This window comes from Ovis canadensis, chromosome 1 (genome assembly GCF_042477335.2).
Source record: "Ovis canadensis isolate MfBH-ARS-UI-01 breed Bighorn chromosome 1, ARS-UI_OviCan_v2, whole genome shotgun sequence".
NCBI lineage: Eukaryota > Metazoa > Chordata > Mammalia > Artiodactyla > Bovidae > Ovis > Ovis canadensis.
In genome coordinates this window covers 240,058,914-240,078,781 of record NC_091245.1, presented here as the reverse complement: position 1 = coordinate 240,078,781, position 19,868 = coordinate 240,058,914, and the positions used below count along the sequence as shown (strand labels likewise).

The 19,868-nt window shown below is 44.3% G+C and overlaps 1 protein-coding gene across 3 annotated transcripts in view; it reads left to right on the top strand.

The window, feature by feature from the left end:
- The window catches only part of MED12L (mediator complex subunit 12L), a 361,426-nt gene that overhangs the window by 48,137 nt on the left and 293,421 nt on the right, over positions 1 to 19,868 (top strand). The gene's annotated exons all lie outside the window — the stretch shown is intronic.

The following is a 19,868-nucleotide window of genomic DNA, read 5'->3' as shown; positions in this document are numbered from 1 at the left end:
TTTTCAGTCAGTTTCCACTCTTTGGGTGACTAGACAGTGACTCCTTGAGGCAGTGCTAAAACATGCTTTATAAAAGATTTGGTGCTACATTAGAAATGTGCACAGAGGATGGTACATAAAGATTCCATTGAGAGATTAGGTTTACAAAGAATTCTTAATGAAACAGAAGTGTGCTTATGGTTTTATAAGACAGACACCCCACCCCTACCCCAACTGCAAAGCTCTGAGGAGGAGCAGGAATGGAAAGGCCAGATGTCTTCTGATGCCAGGCAGCGCCCCAGATGAAAGTTCGCGTGTGATGTGTTTGGAGAGGTTGAGGGAGCCCTGGTAAACTGCAGCGTAGAGACACGCTAAAAGCGCAGAAACCTAGATTCAAAACGAAGCAAAGAAAATGGCCTAATTTCATGGAGTTTAGCATTACCTCATGTGTGTCAAAATAACCAGCAAAAATGAACTATATCTAGAAAGCAAAACCAGACGGTCTTGTCTGTGTGTCAGTAGGTAAATGTCAATAAAACAATGGGAGGAAATAATTCACCCAGTTACCAACGGTTGTCTCTGAGTGTTGTTTTCACGGTATTTTATTCATTCTGTGTCTAATTTTTTTCACTGGTGGGTTAGCCGCTAAGTCGTAGCCTGCCAGGCTCCTTTGTTCATGGGATTTTCTAGGCAAGAATGCTGGAGTGCATTGCCCATTCCTTCTCCGCAGTATCTTCCGGACTCAGGAATTGAGCCTGGGTCTCCTGCACTGCCGGCGGGTTCCTGCATTGCAAGTAGATTTCTTTACTGACTGAGCTACGAGAGAAGCCCCCCCCCCCTTTTTTTTTTTCATTAGCTTATTATTTTACTGGGGGAAACTGAAGAAATGCCTCCCCTTTCTCTAATTACTAAAATAGTACCTTCTCATTACAGCATTTTCAAATGGTGCTGAAGTAGATATAGGACAGTGTGTGTTTCTTTTCTCATTTTCCATGTTTTCTTGAGCTTTTCTTCATTCAGACACACACGCGTATGTGCAGTTCTTATCTCTCTCTCTACTTCTCTACCCTTTCTCTCTCTGCATGTATCTATTGCATTTGCTGATACTTCTCCCCACAGCTTAGATATCTAGTTGCTTACTAGTCACTTCTATTTTGATGACTAGCATCTAAAACCTGATGTGTATCAAGTGAAAGTCTTAATTTCCTACCACGCCTAAACTTACTCCTTCTCCCCACTTCTCCCTAGTAATGTTATACATAGTCACCGTGTGGATGGGGTAAAAGACATAGTCCTTCTGGGCTTTTACCTTTCAGAACTCGGCATTCACTCCCTCCGCAATCCTGTTTACTTTTAAAATATAGCCAGAGCCCAACTATGTATTCCTCTTTCCACTGCTTCTACCCTGGCCCAAAGCACATCCTGCCGCCCCCTCCCCCACCACCCATGCCTGCCCTGTTTCTTGCAGGGCCTGTAGCTGATCCTGTTTTTGTTCTTGCTCCTCTAATGACAGCTTTCTCCTTGTAGCCAGAGTGGTCCTGCTAGGACATAAATCACGGCCCACACCTGTCTCAGCGTCCCCTCACGGCCGCCTGTCTTGTCAGCAGCAGCAGCCTGTGTGCGAGTCGTGGCCTCAGGCATTGACCTGTGGGTGCCGCTCTCCCTCCCACCTTCCGTTGTCCCCCGGGCCTGCTCCATCCTCTACTCCCGGCTTAGCTCAGAGGACACTTCTGAGAAGTCTTTTCAGACCACCGCAGTCAGAATGTCATCTTCCTGTCACTTTGTCTGTTTGTCCTGCTTCATTTTTCTTCATAGCTCTGGTTATATTCTAATTAATCGATCACCTACTTCTGACTCTGAACTGTACTGTTCCTTCCTGAGATATTTTGTCAGATATGTTCTGTGCTTGGTATCTTAGGGCAGTACCTGGCACACACAAGATGCTCAGCCGTGCTTAAGAATAATAAGGCTTGAGGCACGCACGCGCGTGCGTGTGTGTTTGTGTGTGTGTGTGTGTGTGTGGCGGGGGAGGGGCGGGTGGGTAGTGCATACATGCATTTTTTTTTCTAGTTTGCCCCAATTTGTAAATCTTGACATTTTCAGCATCACTGGCTGTAACGGAGAGACTCCTCTGCCATTCCTTAGATGCTCTTCATGTTTTTTGATAACTTGTTCCTGTTCATGTTTTCCTGATTTTAACTGTCACAATCGCAGAAAGGCAAAGAAAGGCAAACAAAAACAAAAACAAAACCCCCCACAAACCAAAAAACAAAAAGGTTTTTGCAGGAATGATTCAGATGAAATATAAAACAATTTTAGGATAAATTAAAAGCTGATAGGCTGTCATCTTTTGTGAAGAATGTTTTTAGGGGCCCCAGATATAAATGTATCACCTGGATGTTTCTTCTACCAAATGGAGGGATGCCTGGCTCCAGTGTCTAGCTCAGAACATCAAGGACTTCTTGTTGGATTCGTTACCTTTTTAAGTATTTATTTATTTATTTGGTTGCACCAGGTCTTCATTGGGTGCTTTAGTTGTGGCACATGAACTCTTAGCTGTGGCATGTGGGATCTTAGTTCCCTGACCAGAGATTGAAGCCTGGCCCCTTGCTTTGGAGTTTGGAGTCTTAGCCACTGAACCACTAAAGAAGCCCCGGATTCGTTACTTTTACTATTAATATCCTTACCAACATAACCAGTTGGTTTGGGGTGGGGATTATTTTCTAAACCGCACCCCTCTCCCCCGCCCCAGCTAAAATTTCTTTTGTTTGCACAGCCACAACAGATAGTTGCCTAGGTTCACCTTTCACCCACTAGCTGTTTTCTCATTTTCCATAAACCACATAATACACATGATTCCGTTTTTTAATTCAGTTTACGAAGCATTGCATTTTTAAAATATTTATGTGTACTAAAAAGTGTGAATGTTAAATCTGTGAAAGTTGCCCACTGTCCTTTTCTCATGGTAGAGTATAAAAGTTTTGATCTTAAAAATAAGCATTTAAGGCTAAAAGTATTTTGAAAATGGATGAATTTTAGGAGTTCACCCCAAACCCCTACGTCCAGCATCTCAGAAAGAGCTTTTGGCTGTAGCTGTCCTGGCTCTGCTGCTATGTGGCTGGGTGACTGAAAGTAAAGTCCTTAGTCTCTTCAGCTGTGGGTCCCTTCCACCATGATCCAGTCCACGTAGCCTTTAATCGTCATGGTCTTCGGCCTTTCTTTTTTGTGACCTTAACATGTTTGAAGGGGATAGGCCAATTATTTTGTCGGAAGTCCCCTGATTTGTATTTGTCCAGCTACTCGTGATCAGATTCATGGTATGCACGTTGGGTGGGAACATCTCAGAGGCAGTGCTGTGAGAGTCTCAGTTCTTCCCAGCGCATTGTCCCAGGACCGGTGGTGATAACCTTGAGATGGTGTCTCCCAGATTTCTCCCCTGAAAACTTGCTATTTTACTTTTGTAATCAAGAAGTAATTTAGGTAAACATCCGATTGCTCTTTCTTTATTCTTACCTGTTTTTTAAGTAGTGTACTATTTATACTACACTATATGAAAAGAGCACACTGTTTCAAATATCTGACCTTGATTTGCCACCCCTCTGTTGCACCTGGTACCTCTCACTTTCTACTTTTTCTTCAGCACCTTCTTCAGCTTCTATAAGCAAATGACACAGTGTATTTGGAAGCATTTGGCTGTGTAGACATAGCCATAATGTAGCAACTTTCACACTCCAAGCAAGCTGTACAGCCAAGCAAGTATACACACATATATATATGTGTTGAGTTGGATTAAATTGCATACACTTCAGAAGATTAACTTGCAGTAATAGTGTCTGTGTTCTGGCTGTGATGGTGAAAAGAACCGTTCAGCACATTTGGGGCAAGATTGACTGTCAAGTGTCACCCTTTTCTGGCATTGGTTTTATAGTTTCTGTTATCTTGATGATTGTTCGTCGGATTTGTAAAGTGTTTTCAGTAGAAATGGCCTTTATTCCTTTGTAATAGAAACATATGTTTTATTTTCAGTTCCTACATTCAGCGCTGGAACAGAGCTATAAAGCACTGCTGTTTGATTTTATTGAAGAGAGTTTTTCCTAAAGTTAAGTGGGCTAACAGCAACAAGGGAGCAGACCTGTTGTGTAAATTCTTTAAATGTAGCAATGCAGAAATCTTCACTGTCATTATGCAGAGTTACAGATCTCAGATGTAGATGAAGTGAGTTTCTACCCTGGGGAGACTGCAGAGGGCAAAGAGGTATCCTGTGTAGTGTGTACCCGAAAGCGACAGGAAATGAGAGGGGCCTGTGTTTTCTGGGTGAGGTTTCATGTGTAATTTCAAGGGGGTCAAAGGTTGTATCTTGGACATGAGGCCCTTTTTTGGGGGAAACAGATTAGAAGAGGGTTAAAATGCTTTGTGGTTAAACTGCATTTAGGACAAATCCTAACATCAGACTGTACATGCGTGCTGAGTCGCTTCATGTCCAACTCTTTGGGACCCCATGGACTGTAGCCCAGCAGGCATTTCTGTCCATGGGATTTTCCAGGCAAGAATACTGGAGAGGGTTGCTATACCCTCCTCCAGGGGATCTTCCCAGTCCAGGGCTTGACTAGCACCACATGGGACCGAGATTTTAAAATAGAAGTGATTTAGGTAAGCTTGGGAGAAGAAACTAGTTTTCCTTCTTTACAAGACCTGAAAAAATAAGAGATTGCAGGTAGACACGATGTTTAGAAAAAGCTGTCCAATAGATACTAGTGTTAACAGACTTGAGGGAAAACACCAGGTGTGACACATACTTGACTTTAGATATGTTTTAGAATTGAATGGAGTTTTGTTTTTAAATATTTTGAGTTCGTCAGAGAAAAGCATTTAAAATGGGATAGCTAATACATAAAAATAAAAAAGTGAAACTTTACACAGTTAAGTAATTAAAATCTTTGAACAGATTGGGAAATGTGACTTTACAGTAAATAACACAGAACCTTGTCTGTTTATGTGTAGGAATTTCCCCTGCTATAAGGAGGAGTCTTATTGTTCCTGAGTTAATGAGTTATGAATTCATCATATAAATCTCGTATTTACTATCATTATTGCTATTAACTGTTAGCAGCATCTCTTTTTCCCCCCTACTTTGAACTTTTTATTTTGTATTGGGGTATAGCCAATTAACAGTGTTGTGGTAGTTTTAGGTGAACAGCAGAGGGACGCAGCCACACATATACATGTATCCATCCTCCCCTAAACCGCCCCTCCCATCCAGGCTGTCTCAGAACACTGAGCAGAGTTCCCTGTGCTGTACATACAGTAGGTCCTTATTGGTTATCCATTTTAAATACACCAGCATGTGCATGTCCTTCCCAAATTCCCTAACTGTTTCTTCTCCCATCCTTCCCCCTGGTACCCAAAAGTTTGCTCTCTCAGTCTGTTTCTGTAACAGCATCTCTGGAGCGATTATGGAACCACTCTCAATCCTGTGTTAAGCGGGACTTTGGTGTTCCCGACGTGTGCTGGGAAAATGAGCTTTCCAGCCTTGGGATTGCTCCCCCTCTTGCTGTCAGGCCCCAAGATGGTATTTCCTGTCGTGTGAGAACAGTCGGTCCTCTGTGGGGTAGCTAGGGTGGCTGTGATGCAGTCTTCCCCATTTCTTAGCGAACATTGCTCAGGCGCTTTTTTCCTCTGTCCCAGCTCTCATTTATTATTCCGGAGCCCTGTGAGAGAGGTGCTTTACCCCCAGCTCACAGATGAGTACCCCGATGTGTCGGGTGCACGGAGCCCCTCAATACACATGTCCTAACTGTGCTCTGAGGCTTTTGCTGGGCACTGTGCCTGGCCACTGGGGACGGAGGGGAGAGTGTGGTCCCGGCCCCCTCAGTGTTCACAGCAGAGGGAGGGGACACATAGCCAAACAGTCCAGACCGTGGAGGAAAGAAAGGAAACAGCGATGCGAATAAAAGGCAGAGGGAGTCCCGAAGGGCTTGGGAAGCCCAGGGAGGTCACAGGGGAAGTGACATTTGAGTGCAGTTTTGGAAGAAGCAGGATTTTCGGAGATGGGAGGTAATGGGGAGGTAGGTTGGGGGCTATTGTGCAGAGAAGGGTGTTTCTGGCTGAAGAATGAGATAAGGAGAGGAAGAGGTTTGACATGGAACTCCCAGGGTTTATGTTCACCTGGCCTGTCGGTTTCCCATGGGGCTGTGATGAAAGGCTGGCGTGTTTGCTGGAGTTGAGTGATGGGGAACCGTGGAAGGACTTTTCATTACTGTTACTGTTATAACCCTCTCTCTTTGCCTCTTGTCTGTAAATGGGCATAACTGATAGCATCTTCTGAATGAAATGAGTCAGTACTTCTACAGCGTTTAGAATAGTGTCCACCACATAGCGAGTGGCCGGTGAATATAGACTGTAACTAGTCTGCACTAGGACCACAGTTATTACTAGCCAGTCTCTATTAATTATTTTATATATTGTCCTGGGAACGTTACAGACATGATTTGTAATCATCGTAACATGCTTGCAATGTAGATTTTATTATTTCGTTTTGTGTATGAGGGAGCCGAGCCTCAGAAGTTAAGTAATGTGCTGGCACAGACGGAGTGGACCTACTGGAAAATGTTTGCTCTTTCCTTCCCGCTGTGGCCTAATGGGGCCTGGGAGCAGGAGGAATTGTGTGGATGCTGTAGGTCTGGGCCCCAGGGGCCAAGAAGTGTTGCTAAGGAGAAAGGTAGGCAGACCCCAGGCTGTAGGACTCAGTGGCTGTGGTCAGCATCAGAGGAGCCAGGACCCCGTTGTCCCCATGAATGCCACCGGGAGCAGGCAGAGCGGAGCAGAATGTTTCGCCCAGGGTGTTCAAGAAGTGACAGATAGATGAAATTGCTTGCAAGATGGGCAGCTCTAATTCTGGCTAAGAAATGTTGGGTGTTCAGTATGGTGAAAAGTGACAACATGTATCATGGACATGAAGCCCTTTTTTGGGGGAAACAGATTAGAAGAAGATTAACTTTTTTTGTGGTTAAACTGCCCATGGAACTCCTCTGTTTACCCTCAGTCATTTCCTGTCTACCCCTGAGGTTTTGTTGGGTTGGGCGTTTGGGCTGGATGAGAAACTTCTCTTGGTTGACTGTACTCTTGGAACCACTATCCTTATCATCCCCTCAAAACAGAGAAGAAACAGCTCCCCTTCTTGCTCAGTGGGTAATTAATTTGTGACATATTCACTGAGCCATTTGGACTGCAAAAATAAGCCCTGCTAAACACATAATTGACAGTCTGGTTTCTTATCTAAGCCAGCCAGCTTACTTTCAGTTCAGGTCCTTGAAGATGGTGCATACTTTTTCTGATTCCAGGGACAAGCTTGGAGTTTCAAGTCAAGATTGCCTCCACATTTTCGTGTGTGGCTTGTCTTTTATTTGTCATTGAGGAGGCATCCGCCTTGTTTACTATGAAAATAACCCAAAAGCCTGGACAGATGCGCCTGTATAAGCATAATTTAAATTCATACTTTACCTAGGCATGAAAGATAGGTTTTAATTGGTGACGTAACACTGGCTGTCTGTTGAAAGCCACTCTCCAATAGAAGGAACAGGACCTATAGGTACAGCTTTGTCACTGCAACCTTTCCCATTCCTCAGTAATTTTCACCGGAAAGTTTAGCATCCATTGATGAATCAAGTTCAAAACCATCATTTCATTTTGAATGGCTAGATATTGACATTCTTGTGTAAGAGTGGGCTACCCCTCATCATCACCTGTGATAAATCATAATTCTTTTTTGAAAAGGCAGAGTAAATGCTAAATTCTTTTCCTGTGATTATCACTTCTCAGAGTAAGAATTGTTGCACTTGGATGTTTCAGTTCAGTTCAGTCGCTCAGTCGTGTCCGACTCTTTGCGACCCCATGAATTGCAGCACGCCAAGCCTCCCTGTCCATCACCAACTCCCGGAGTTCACTCAGACTCACGTCCATCGAGTCAGTGATGCCATCCAGCCATCTCATCCTCTGTCGTCCCCTTCTCCTCCTGCCCCCAATCCCTCCCAGCATCAGAGTGTTTTCCAATGAGTCAACTCTTCGCATGAGGTCGCCAAAGTACTGGAGTTTCAGCTTTAGCATCATTCCTTCTAAAGAACACCCAGGGCTGATCTCCTTTAGAATGGACTGGTTGTTTAGCTTTTCAGTACATGAATTCTCTAATTTTTTTTCTGATTAAAAAAATTATATTTGGTCATTTTTATGGGGTTACTGATATTTATTCATTCAGCATTTTACAACCAGTTATACTTGTTCATTTTAGCGTTTAGTCCAGAGGTGACCAGTGGAAGATGCTTTGGGCTCTTTTGTATCCTTTGACATGACACCATTTGACTTTGATCACCTCCTTTTTGGGCACAGAAAGTCTCCCAGGCTTATCTTGTACTTTCTTCTGCCTCAGGTCTGCAATCAGCCATTTCTGTATGGAACCCTACTTCTTTCTAGTGGGGAATGGTGTTTAGAAAGCCAGATCTGAATGCTGTGAGGTGTGCGATTGCATCTAAGCCGTGTCAGTGGATGGATGGATACTTACATATCTCTCTGTGTGTGTGCATGCATATGGGAGCTTTTATTTCTATTTCCAATTTATCTAATGTTTCCCTTTAACATTAAGGATTATTACTGACTTCTCATTGATGTCATATCTGTTACATGGACAATGAAATGATTTTTAGTAACAAGGACCTGGTTACTTATTTGGTTTCCCTGCTGCAAACATATACTAGCTTCAGAATTGAAATCTATTTGATGGGAGAAAGGAAATATGTGAGTGTATAACATCTTGGTGGGAGGTGAAAGAGAGCTTACTGTTCCACCATCTTCTATAGGAGGAAGCTAATAGATAATGCTTAAAATCAGGAAATACAACAGCAAGTGTGTTATTTAGAGATAAAATGGTAAATAAAAGAAGCACAATGAATAAAAGAGTTGAAAATAGCTGCTTTTGGAGAATGGGAAATGGAGTTTATGGACTGTAAGCTGCTGTTTTTCACAACGTCATATACAGCTATTGGACTTTAAGACATGTGCAGGCGTAACTTTGATATGTTAATAAATGAAGTCAGCCAAGCCTAATCTCAGTCTCAAATTATTACTCTGTTTTTGCATTGTTAATGCCTTTTCTGGAAGATATCTTGCTATAAAAAAAAAAAGTGTTTTGTGTGAAAGATTTGAAGAAAGCTCAGGTAATGAATTATAGTTTTAGTTCTTCTTAAATGATATTTCAAGAGCTTACTTTTCATTCTGTTAGCTACTTTCTGCTTGAGACTGAAACAAAAATTGGAAGAATTTTGTATTTTTCTAGGTATGTAGCTGTTCAGTTAATTGGCTATGTAAAGTTTACAGAGACTTAAAAGTTGTGGTGAAAACACATCAAATTTATCATCTTAACCGTTTTCTGTGTACAGTACAGTCGTCTTTAACTGTCTGCACGTTGTTGGGCAGCTGGTCTCCAGAACTTTTTATCTTGCAAAATTGAAGCTCTATACTCATTAAATAAACTCCTCCTTCCCCTCTCTCCCCTCCCCTGCTGCTGCTGCTGCTAAGTTGCTTCAGTCGTGTCCGACTTTGTGTGACCCCATAGATGGCAGCCCACCAGGCTCCCCCGTCCCTGGGACTCTCCAGGCAGGAACACTGGAGTGGGCTGCCATTTCCTTCTCCACTCTCCTCCCCTAACCTCTGTCAAACGCCATTGTACTTTCCTGATTTATATTTTTAAAAGTTTATAACCTTTAAAAGTTCTCAAGTTTAATATGTTCCAGTGTAACTCTGCATTCCACATTGCTACCCTATGGAAACATATTTTAGCTTTTTCTAAAGTAAATATGTTACAGCCTGTTGCATGTTGGAATGCTGGTATGTGGTAGTGGTGGTTATTGTGGGCTGTGTGTGTATTTATGATCAGTTAAATTTTTGATGAAGTCAGAGGTAATGTCTGCTCATGATTGCTTCTGAATTTCTCAGGAAAATGTTTTCAGAGAGCTTGTTATATTTCATTTCAGTAAAGAGCGATCTATTTTCTAAGGTATATTAAGATTCTCTGCATTGGAATAGATGCTGTGAGGAATTTTAACCAAAAGGAGGCTGTGCTATTTGTCTTCAAGGGGGCTTCCTTTAAGGATTTTTGTGGAAACAAGATGCATACCCAGAACACGCAGCCATAGTCAGAACATAATTACCTGTAATCCTATAAGAAGCGGTGGGAGACTGGAAAAATTAGGAGAGGTTTTCTGAGAGAATTAAGTATGAGCTGGGCCCTAAAGAAATCTAGCCTTTAAGTGAAAATTGGGAAATTTTTGTTTTGCTTTTGCATTTTAAAAAAGTATTTCTTGATCTTAAATTATCTAATTATCTTCCTCTCTGGTAAACTGAGAGCAAATGGGTTATGTTTATAGTTGTTGCGTGTGCTGTATTTGCTTTGGTCTTTACCATTGCCACTTCTGGTCTTGTTGGTTTGAGTGAGTCACTTGGCCTTGAGTTTCCTGTTCAGAACCCACTGCCACTCAACGCTTGCTCTGTTTCTAGTCACTTTTAATACTGACTCCTGGTCAAATTAATCATTGTAATAAAATACTGAGCAGCATCTCAACTTAATGAAAATCTAGTTCTTTGCTCTTTATGAATTATTAGTACATACGTGTGCGTCTACACTTGGAACATATTATACAGCAAAAGTAGCTGTTTGTCAGAAGTTTTTGTAGTTTGCAGTCTGGTTTTGTATATCGTCATTTGGGCATGTCCTCACAGACTCCCTCTGAGGTAGCTGTGTGTCTCCATTTATTAAGTGGGTTGAGAAAAATCCGTGAAAAGTGGGAGAACGGAGAGTTGGATCCTGGGCTTTCATTTCGGGTTTGTCTGCTTTACAGCTTCCAAGCTGCTCGTTTGAGCAGGGTGACTTTGAGTCGGGAGCAGGGGAGTGGTGCTGGGGAGAGGTGTGAAAGGCGTTTTAAGAAGCTCAGTATTCAGTGAGGTTTTCGCTGGCTGCGCATCTTGCAGATCTGCTGCTTAAAGCATAAGCAGGGTTTTGAGGAAAGACAGCTGCTTGCATGACTGACGACTTTCTTTTGAAAGTAGATCACAGATATTCATGGTAGAAGACCACGTTAAATACTCAGAACGTAGTGAAGTCTCACTTTCCTGGGTCCTCCTGTGGTCTCCCAGACCTCTCAGCATGTGCTTCAGAAGGAACTGCTGTTAGTTTATTTTGTATCTTCTGAAATGTGTTTTTATGTGTATCTTTAGTGCATGTTTTTATGCTCATTTCAGAAGATTCGTGCTTGTTTCATGCTGTGCACAGAGAGCCTTGTTCTTGTAAGGGGCTCTACGCTACTAACTTTGTAATGACTTAGAGTAGCTGGATCTTTCCTTTTTGTAATTTGTACTGGAATGTTAATTCCTTGATGAATAGAAAGCTTTTTTTTTTTAATTAAAAAAGATATACTCTGAGTTTCAGAGTCATTTTCAGACAAAGTGTGTACAATCTTCCAAATGAAATCTGCAATAAAATGGCTCTTAGGCCTGTTTCAGTTCTCCATGATTTTGGAGTTGAGGACTATATATTGGGTTGGCCAAAAAGTTCATTTAGTTTTTTCTGTACAATGTTATAGAATAACTCGAATGAACTTTTTAGCCAACCCAATAGACTATATTTATAGGATAGAAAACACATTAAGGGTCCATAAATGGTCAGTTGGAACATCTTTGTGACAGTAACATTGTTGTTGTTTAGTAGCTAAGTCTTATCTGACCCTTTGTGACACCATGGACTGAAGCCTGCCAGGCTCCTCTGTCCATGGGCTTCTCCAGGCAAGAATACTGGAGTGGGTTGCCATTCCCTTCTCCAGGGGATCTTCCTAACCCAGGGTTTGAACCTGAGTCTCCTGTGTGGCAGAGGGATTCTCTACCATTAAGCCAGCTGGGAAGCCCTGAGAGTAACATAGATGGAAATAAATGTATCATACACCAGTCTTAGGTCTCCAGAAAAAAAGAACCCAAAGAAACAGGTGATGCTGGGGCAGACGATTAAGCGGATGGGTCTGCACAGTCTGTGTAATCATTTTATATTTTAAAGCCTTTGCTGCGTGGCATGGTTGTCTGGCAATATGATGCCTGTAATATTTGTACTCATGTTCCACTGAAAGATGCTTGTTCAGGATGACAAATTTGACAGCAACTGTGCTCAGGACGTAAGTAGTCAACACAGTGCTGCTCTTTCTGTAGGAACTTTTACTCAGAGCACAACTGATCATGGAATTAAATTTAGACACAAATGCAAAAAGGAAAGAAAAAAGAGAGGAAAATGTAGTTTGTTTTTGCTCTGCGAATGATGGGTGTTTTCTGCTGCCTCCTGAAGAGTGAGGGTGACTGTGTGTCTGATCGACTAACTTCAGCAGCTTTGGTGCATCCAGTGGGGCTGCAGGGGACCTTCTGCCAGCCCTGCTCCTCTGTTCCTCCTCCTCGCATGTCCTCAGGAAGGGCCCCCTTTTACTCAGGATTGCACAGAAGTATGTTCCTCTGTCTCCTCCTCAAGTCTCTTCTTGCCATAGCTCTCCTCTCCTGGGGCCATGAAATCCTCGGCCTGGTCTCTTGACAGGGAAGGTGGTGGGAGCTTGTCCTGAGGGGTTAATTAAACACACAGTTTAATATTTAGAGAAGGAACTTCCCTTTTATTCCGCGAGAGGAATATCTGTCTCAGTGAGGCCAAGGCCATCACTCACTCAGGTGTATTCAGAAGTCAGGAAAAATTTGAGGGACTTACCCTCTGATAACTGTACTGCTGCTGCTGCTGTAGCTTCAGTTTTGTGAGACTCTGCGACCCCATAGACGGCAGCCCACCAGGCTTCCCTGTCCCTGGGATTCTCCAGGCAAGAACACTGGAGTGGGTTGCTACTTCCTTCTCCACTGATAACTGTAACATTAACTCAACCACCTTGGGCACCCTACCCCCCACCCCCTGAGCAGGGGTAGGGCCTCTCGGGGCAGGAGTTTCTTATACACCCCTCTGTCAGGAGGAATCCTCCAGGCTGTGCTGAGGTGAGAAGCTGGTGGTGAGGTTGATGGGCGGGATAAGAGATTCTTGTTCCAGGGGCTAAAATCCGATTCCGTAGTTGCCAGGAGTCTCAGTTTTGTTGCATTGACGGGATTGAGAGAGAACAAGGACAACTGGGGAAAAACAAAAATCCCTTAAAGTAGCAGTTAGCACTTGTCTGCATTGGCCTGGAAACAGGAATCGGAGACCTGGCGGCGAGAGGGGAAAACTGAACCAGTGTCAAGTGTTGTCCGCCGGTTTCCGCTGTCACCTGGCCCCTCGAAGGCAGACGCGGGGAGGCAGCTTCCTTGCTGCCTTGGGACACGAGTCTCTCTTGCTCCCTCCCCACTAGCCCTTCTTTCTCCTTTTCCTGCCTGAGACCTTGCCACCCGCTTCCTTGGTTGGCCACTTGGTCTCTCTTTACGCTGAAATCCTCCAGCATTAACTATCAGTCTCACAGTGGTGCAGGTATTTCTGCATTGCCGCCAGGGCCCTTGTCTCCGGATGGGGGGCCGGGTATTGTCCCTCCCTCCTCACAGCGGCTCGTCGGGCCTTCACCTCTCTTCAGGCTCCCTCCCTGCCCGCACAGTTCTCTTGAACTTCAGAGAGGGGCAGACTCCCTCAGTTTCTCAGCCACCTACTTGCTTCCACCCCGTCGGACACCTGTACAGACTTAACCTGCAGCAGCCAGTCCTCACCTGTCTTCCTGTCTTGGCCAGAGAGTTCCTGCTTCCAGCCAAGTTTATCTCCTCCTCATCTCTGGGCTCCTGGCTGCCTGGTCCTGTCAGTTATGTAAGTTTGCTTCCTTTCGAACAACGTGTCACAGTTGTAAGCATCTTCTATCTCATTTTATTCTCAAAATAACCGTACAGGCGAAGTCCACTTAACAGCCCTATTTTGTAGACACATGACTGAGGCATGGGTGAGTGGCTTGCCCAAGGCTCTGAACCTGCTGAGTGATTGGAGCCTGGACAGGTTAGGCCACCTGACTCGTGAACCCGTGCTCTTCACCACCAAGTGAGTTAACCTACGCTGAAGGCTCAGGATAGGGCTGAGTGACGGCACAACCCGTGTTTTACCTCTGCTGCGTAAACCTGCTTAAACCTGTGCCTGCTGGGTTCTTCTGTTGTCATAATCTCATTGTTTAAGGCATTGAACCTGCATATGATAAAGGTCCCTCATCCATGTCTTCACCCTTACCCTTCTGACCTGTTGTTACCCACCTGCCCTGGACATCTTTTCCCATGAATATCTTTGACATCGCAAATTCAGGTATTCAAAATTGAACTTAGAACCGGGAAACCTGAATAAGATTGGTGGATTGTGTCCATGTCGATATCCTGGTTATGATCTTGGCCTTTAGTTTTGCTGGATATTAACATTTGGGAAAAGTCGGGACTTCCCAGGTGGCACAGTGGTATAGAACCCACCTGCCAATGCAGGTGAGTCGAGAGATGTGGGTTCAGTCCCTGGGTTGGGAAGATGCCTTGGAGTAGGAAATGGCTACCCACTCCAGTATTCTTGCCTGGAGAATTCCATGGACAGAGGAGCCTGGTGGGTTTATAGTCCAGGGGGTCACAAAGAGCTGGACATGTCTGAGCGTGAACACACACAGAAGTAAAAGGTACATGGGATCTCTCTCTGCTTATCTTAACAACTGCTTGTGACTCTGATTATCTTAAAGTTTAATTAGAACAAGATAATGGAAACAGACATTGAATTTAGCTCCCTCACCGTCCTCCCCTCTTGCCCTCTGTCCCGCATCTCTTTCTATGGCACCATGACCTGCTCAGCTATCTCACTGGCAAATCTTGAAGCTACCTGCCTCTTTCTTCTCTTCTCTTGGGCTCGTCTGTGCTCAATCATGTCTGACCCTTTGTGACCCCATGGACTGTAGCCCACAAGGCTCCTCTGTCTATAGGATTTCCCAGTCAAAAATACTGGAGTGGGTTGCCACTTCCTTCTCCAGGGGATAAACGTGACCCAGGGATCAAACTTGTGTCTCTTGCCTTGGCAGGCAGAGTCTTTACCACTGTGCAGGAGACCCGGGTTTCTTCTCCATTATCAGGCGATTCCAGTACTGCCCTCCTCTTTCTCTTGTTCCCTCCTCAGTCACCTGTCCACTGGACTCCGCAGTCTCCTTTTTATTTGTCTCCCCTACAACTTCTGAGAATCTTAATTTATGTGTCTGATCTCCTCATTCCTTTGCTTAAAATTCTTCAGTGTCTCTCAGTCATTTGTGGCAAAAGATCAGACTGTATAGCTTGTCCCTGCCCTGGGGACCAGCAGGTTATAAATGCAGGTTTCTGGACCCCAGTTGAACCTTAAAGGGTAAAAATATCTGTCAAGGCTAAATCTGTATGTTTAACCAACCAGCGCCCTCTGGTGATCTTTTTGTGCACTAGCATTCGAGTACCTCTGGCTTCACCTCAGAGGTGACCCTCCCTCCCTCTGCCTTGCATCCTCTGCCAGGCTCCCTCTGCAGGACCTGCGAAATTACACACTGCTGTTTCTGCCCATGGAACTCTTTCGTAACTTTCCTCAGAAGTTCAGTTGCTAAGTCGTATCCGACTCTTTGTGACCCCATGGACTGCAGCATGCCAGTCTTTCCTGTCGTTCATTGTCTCCTGGAGTTTGCTCAAACTTGTGATGTCCATTGAGTTGATGTTATCCAGTCATCTCATCCTCTGTTGTCCCCTTCTCCTCCTGTCCTCAATCTTTTCCTGCATCAGGGTCTTTTCCAGTTGGTTGGCTCTTTGTATCAGGTGGCCAAAGTATTAGCGCTTCAGCTCCAGCATCAATCCTTCCATTGAATATGCAGGATTGATTTCCTTTAGGATTGACTGATCTCTGCCCATGGAATTTTCCAGGCAAGAATACTAGAGTAGGGTGCCATTTCCTACTCCAGGGGATCGTCCTGATCCAGGGACCGAACTCAACATCTCCTGCATCTCCTGTGTTGACAGGCAGATTCTTTAGGTAAAGAATGCAGTGCAGGAGACCCAGGTTTGATCCCTGGGTTGGGAAGATCCCCTGGAGAAGGGAATGGCAACCACTCCAGTGTTCTTGCCTGGAAAATTCCATGGACAGAGGAGCCTGGCGTGCTATATAGTCCACGGAGTTGCAGAGAGTCGGACACGACTGAGTAACTAACACTGCTGAGCGCCACCGGGGGAGCCCCACCTTCCCTCAGGACTACGCTAAAACCTCTCCGTGTTTCCTTGCCTTTGCTCCACGGCATGTCAGACCACTTAACTCCCCGCCCTCAGTGTCTGTGTCCTTGTGTTTCTGCCTCCAGAATGAATCGCCTCAGGTAGGGACTGCTCTCCTCTCAGCTTTATAGTTCCAGGCCCCAGGAGAGCTTCTGGCCCTTAGTAGACATTTAATGTTTCCTGCCACATGCCCATGTTTTTTTTGTTTTCTTTTTTTTTTTTTTTGCCACACGGTGTGGCATGTGGGATCTTAGTTCCCTGATTAGGGATGGGACCCAGGCCGCCTGCAGTGGAAGCACAGAGTCTTAACCACTGGACCACCTGTGAAATCCCCCATGATTTTTATTTTATTTTGAGTAGTTACCTTAATCACCAAGTAACAGCACTTAGCGTCATTGCCAGTAAATAAAAACCAGAGAGAAATAGCCCATTAAAAATAACACGGTAAAATTACTCATCCAGACAAAAACAGATATTCGATGTTTGCCGCTCAGCACCAGTATTCTACAGGTAGTTATGAGTGAAAGGAAAAGTGTTTGAAGCATAAAAAAGTTTCAGGGACTTCCCTGGTGGTCCAGTGGTTAAGACTTGGGGCTGTCACCGCCAGGGCCCCAGGTTCCATCCCTGGTTGAGGAACTGAGGTCCCACAAGCCTCACCGTCCGACTAACAACAACAAGAACACAAAAACCAAGAAAAAACTTGGTGACTAAAAAAGAAGTTTCGGTAATTGACTGCACCACAGCGTGTCATCTACGAACCCCCACGCCCACCCTGTTTTCCCTGCTTTTTAGCCAGAGGGCCTGAGTTCGCTAACTGACCATTCAGCAGAACCAGCATTCCAGCCACTGGGCTGACTCTGTGTTGCTCACACATCAACCTGAGGCAGCAGTTTTCACTGAGGCTATTTTTTATCCAGGCTGCTGATCAGCACTCTGATTTCCCCTTTCCTTCCCCAAGTAAGCAGTGGCCGAATGGGGGATTTTGGGCTTTCTGTGAATCATTTTATAGAACTCAACTGATTAACTTTTTAAAGCCTTTTGTTGTGGGCATTTTGAACATAGGAAAATATAGGAGGATGTAATAAAGTTCCTACTAACCATCACTCAGATTTACCCCTTCACTCTTCTGTTGTTCAGCTGTTCAATCATGTATGACTCTTTGTGACCCCATGGACTGCAGCACTCCAGGCTTCCCTGTCCTTCACTATCTCCTAGAGATTGTGCAAACTCATGTCCATTGAGTCAGTGGTGCCATCCAGCCATCTCATCCTTTGTCATCATCATCTCTTCCTGCCTTCAATCTTTCCCAGCATCAGGGTCTTTTCAAATGAGTCACCTCTTTGCATCAGATGGCTAAAGTAATGGAGCATCAGCATTAGTCCCTCCAATGAATATTGGGGATTTATTTCCTTTCAGAATGGACTGGTTTGATCTCCTTGCAGTCCAAGGGACCCTGAAGAATCTTCTCCAACACCACAGTACAAAAACATCAATTCTTTGTTGCTCAGCCTTCTTTATGGTCCAACACTCACATCCATACATGACTACTGGAAAAGCCATAACTTTGCCTAGATGGACCTTTGTTGGCAAAATGTCTCTGCTTTTTAATAACACTGTCTAGGTTTGTTATAACTTTTCTTCCAAGGAGCAAGTGTCCTAATTTTATGACTGCAGTCACCATCTGTAGTGACTTTTCAGCCCAAGAGAATAAAGGCTGTTACTGTTTGCATTGTTTCCACATCTATTTGTCATGAAATGATGGGACTAGATGCCATGATCTTCCTTTTTTGAATGTTGAGTTTTAAGCCACCTTTTTCACTTTCCTCTTGCACTGTTCATCAAGAGGCTCTTTAGTTCCTCTTCACTTTCTGCCATAAGGGTGATGCCATCTGCGTATCTGAGGTTATTGATATTTCTCCCGGCAATCTTGATTCCAGCTTGTGCTTCATCCAGCCCAGCGTTTCTCATGATGCGCTCTGCATAATGCTGATGATGCATAACTCTGATGATGCTGTGAAAGTGCTGCACTCAGTATGCCAGCAAATTTGGAAAACTCAGCAGTGGCCACAGGACTGGAAAAGGTCAGCTTTTGTTCCAGTCCCAAAGAAAGGCAATGCCAAAGAGGGCTCAAACTACCGCACAATTGCATTCATCTCACACGCTAGCAAAGTAATGCTCAAAATTCTCCAAGCCAGGCTTCAGCAATACATGAACCGTGAACTTCCAGATGTTCAAGCTGAGATTAGAAAAGGCAGAGGAACCAGAGATCAAATTGCCAACATCTGCTGGATCATGGAAAAAAGCAAGAGTTCCAGAAAAACATCTATTTCTGCTTTATTGACTATGCCAAAGCCTTTGACTTTGTGGATGACAATAAACTGTGGCAAATTCGGAAAGAGATGGGAATCCCAGAGCACCTCACCTGCCTCTTGAGAAACCTGTGTGCAGGTCAGGAAGCAACAGTTAGAACTGGACATGAAACAACAGACTGGTTCCAAATAGGAAAAGGAGTACGTCAAGGCTGTATATTGCCACCCTGCTTATTTAACTTATATGCAGAGTACATCACGAGAAATGCTGGGCTGGATGAAGCACAAGCTGGAATCAAGATTGCTGGGAGAAATATCAATAACCTCAGCTATGCAGATGACACCACCTTTATGGCAGAAAGTGAAGAACTAAAGAGCCTCTTGATGAAAGTGAAAGAGGAGAGTGAAAAAGTTGGCTTAAAGCTCAACATTCAGAAAACGATGATCATGGCATCCGGTCCCATCACTCCATGGGAAATAGATGGGGAAACAGTGGAAACAGTGTCAGACTTTATTTTAGGGGGACTCCAAAGTCACTGCAGATGGTGACTGCAGCCATGAAATTAAAAGACACTTACTCCTTGAAAAGTTATGACCAACCTAGACAGCATATTAAAAGGCAGAGACATTATTTTGCTAACAAAGGTCCATCTAGTCAAGGCTATGGTTTTTCCAGTAGTCATGTATGGATGTGAGAGTTGGACGGTGAAGAAAGATGAGTGCCGAAGAATTGATGCTTTTGAACTGTGGTGTTGGAGAAGACTCTTGAGAGTCCCTTGGACTGCAAGGAGATCCAACCAGTCAATCCTATAAGAAATCAGTCCTGTATATGCATTGGAAGGACTGATGCTGAAGCTGAAACTCCAAAACTTTGGCCACCCGATGTGAAGAGCTGACTCATTGGGAAAGATTGAGGGTGGGAGAAGGGGGCAGCAGAGGATGAGATGGTTGCATGACATCACTGACTCAATGGACATGAGTTTGAGTAAACTCTGGGAGTTGGTGATGGACAAGGAGGCCTGGTGTGCTGCAGTCTGTGGGGTCACAAAGAGTTGGACCCGACTGAGCAACTGAACTGAACTCTGCGTAAAAGTTAAATAAGCAGGGTGACAACATTCAGCCTTGACTTACTCCTCTCCTGATTTGGAACCAGTCTGTTGTTCCATCTCTGATTCTAATTGTTGCTTCTTGACCTGCATACAGGTTTCTCAGGAGTCAGGTAAGGTGTTCCCATCTCAGTGAAAACAAGACCAGGAGCTGACTGTGGCTCAGATCAAGAACTCCTTGAAATAGGAGATAGCAGGGAAAATCACTAGGCCA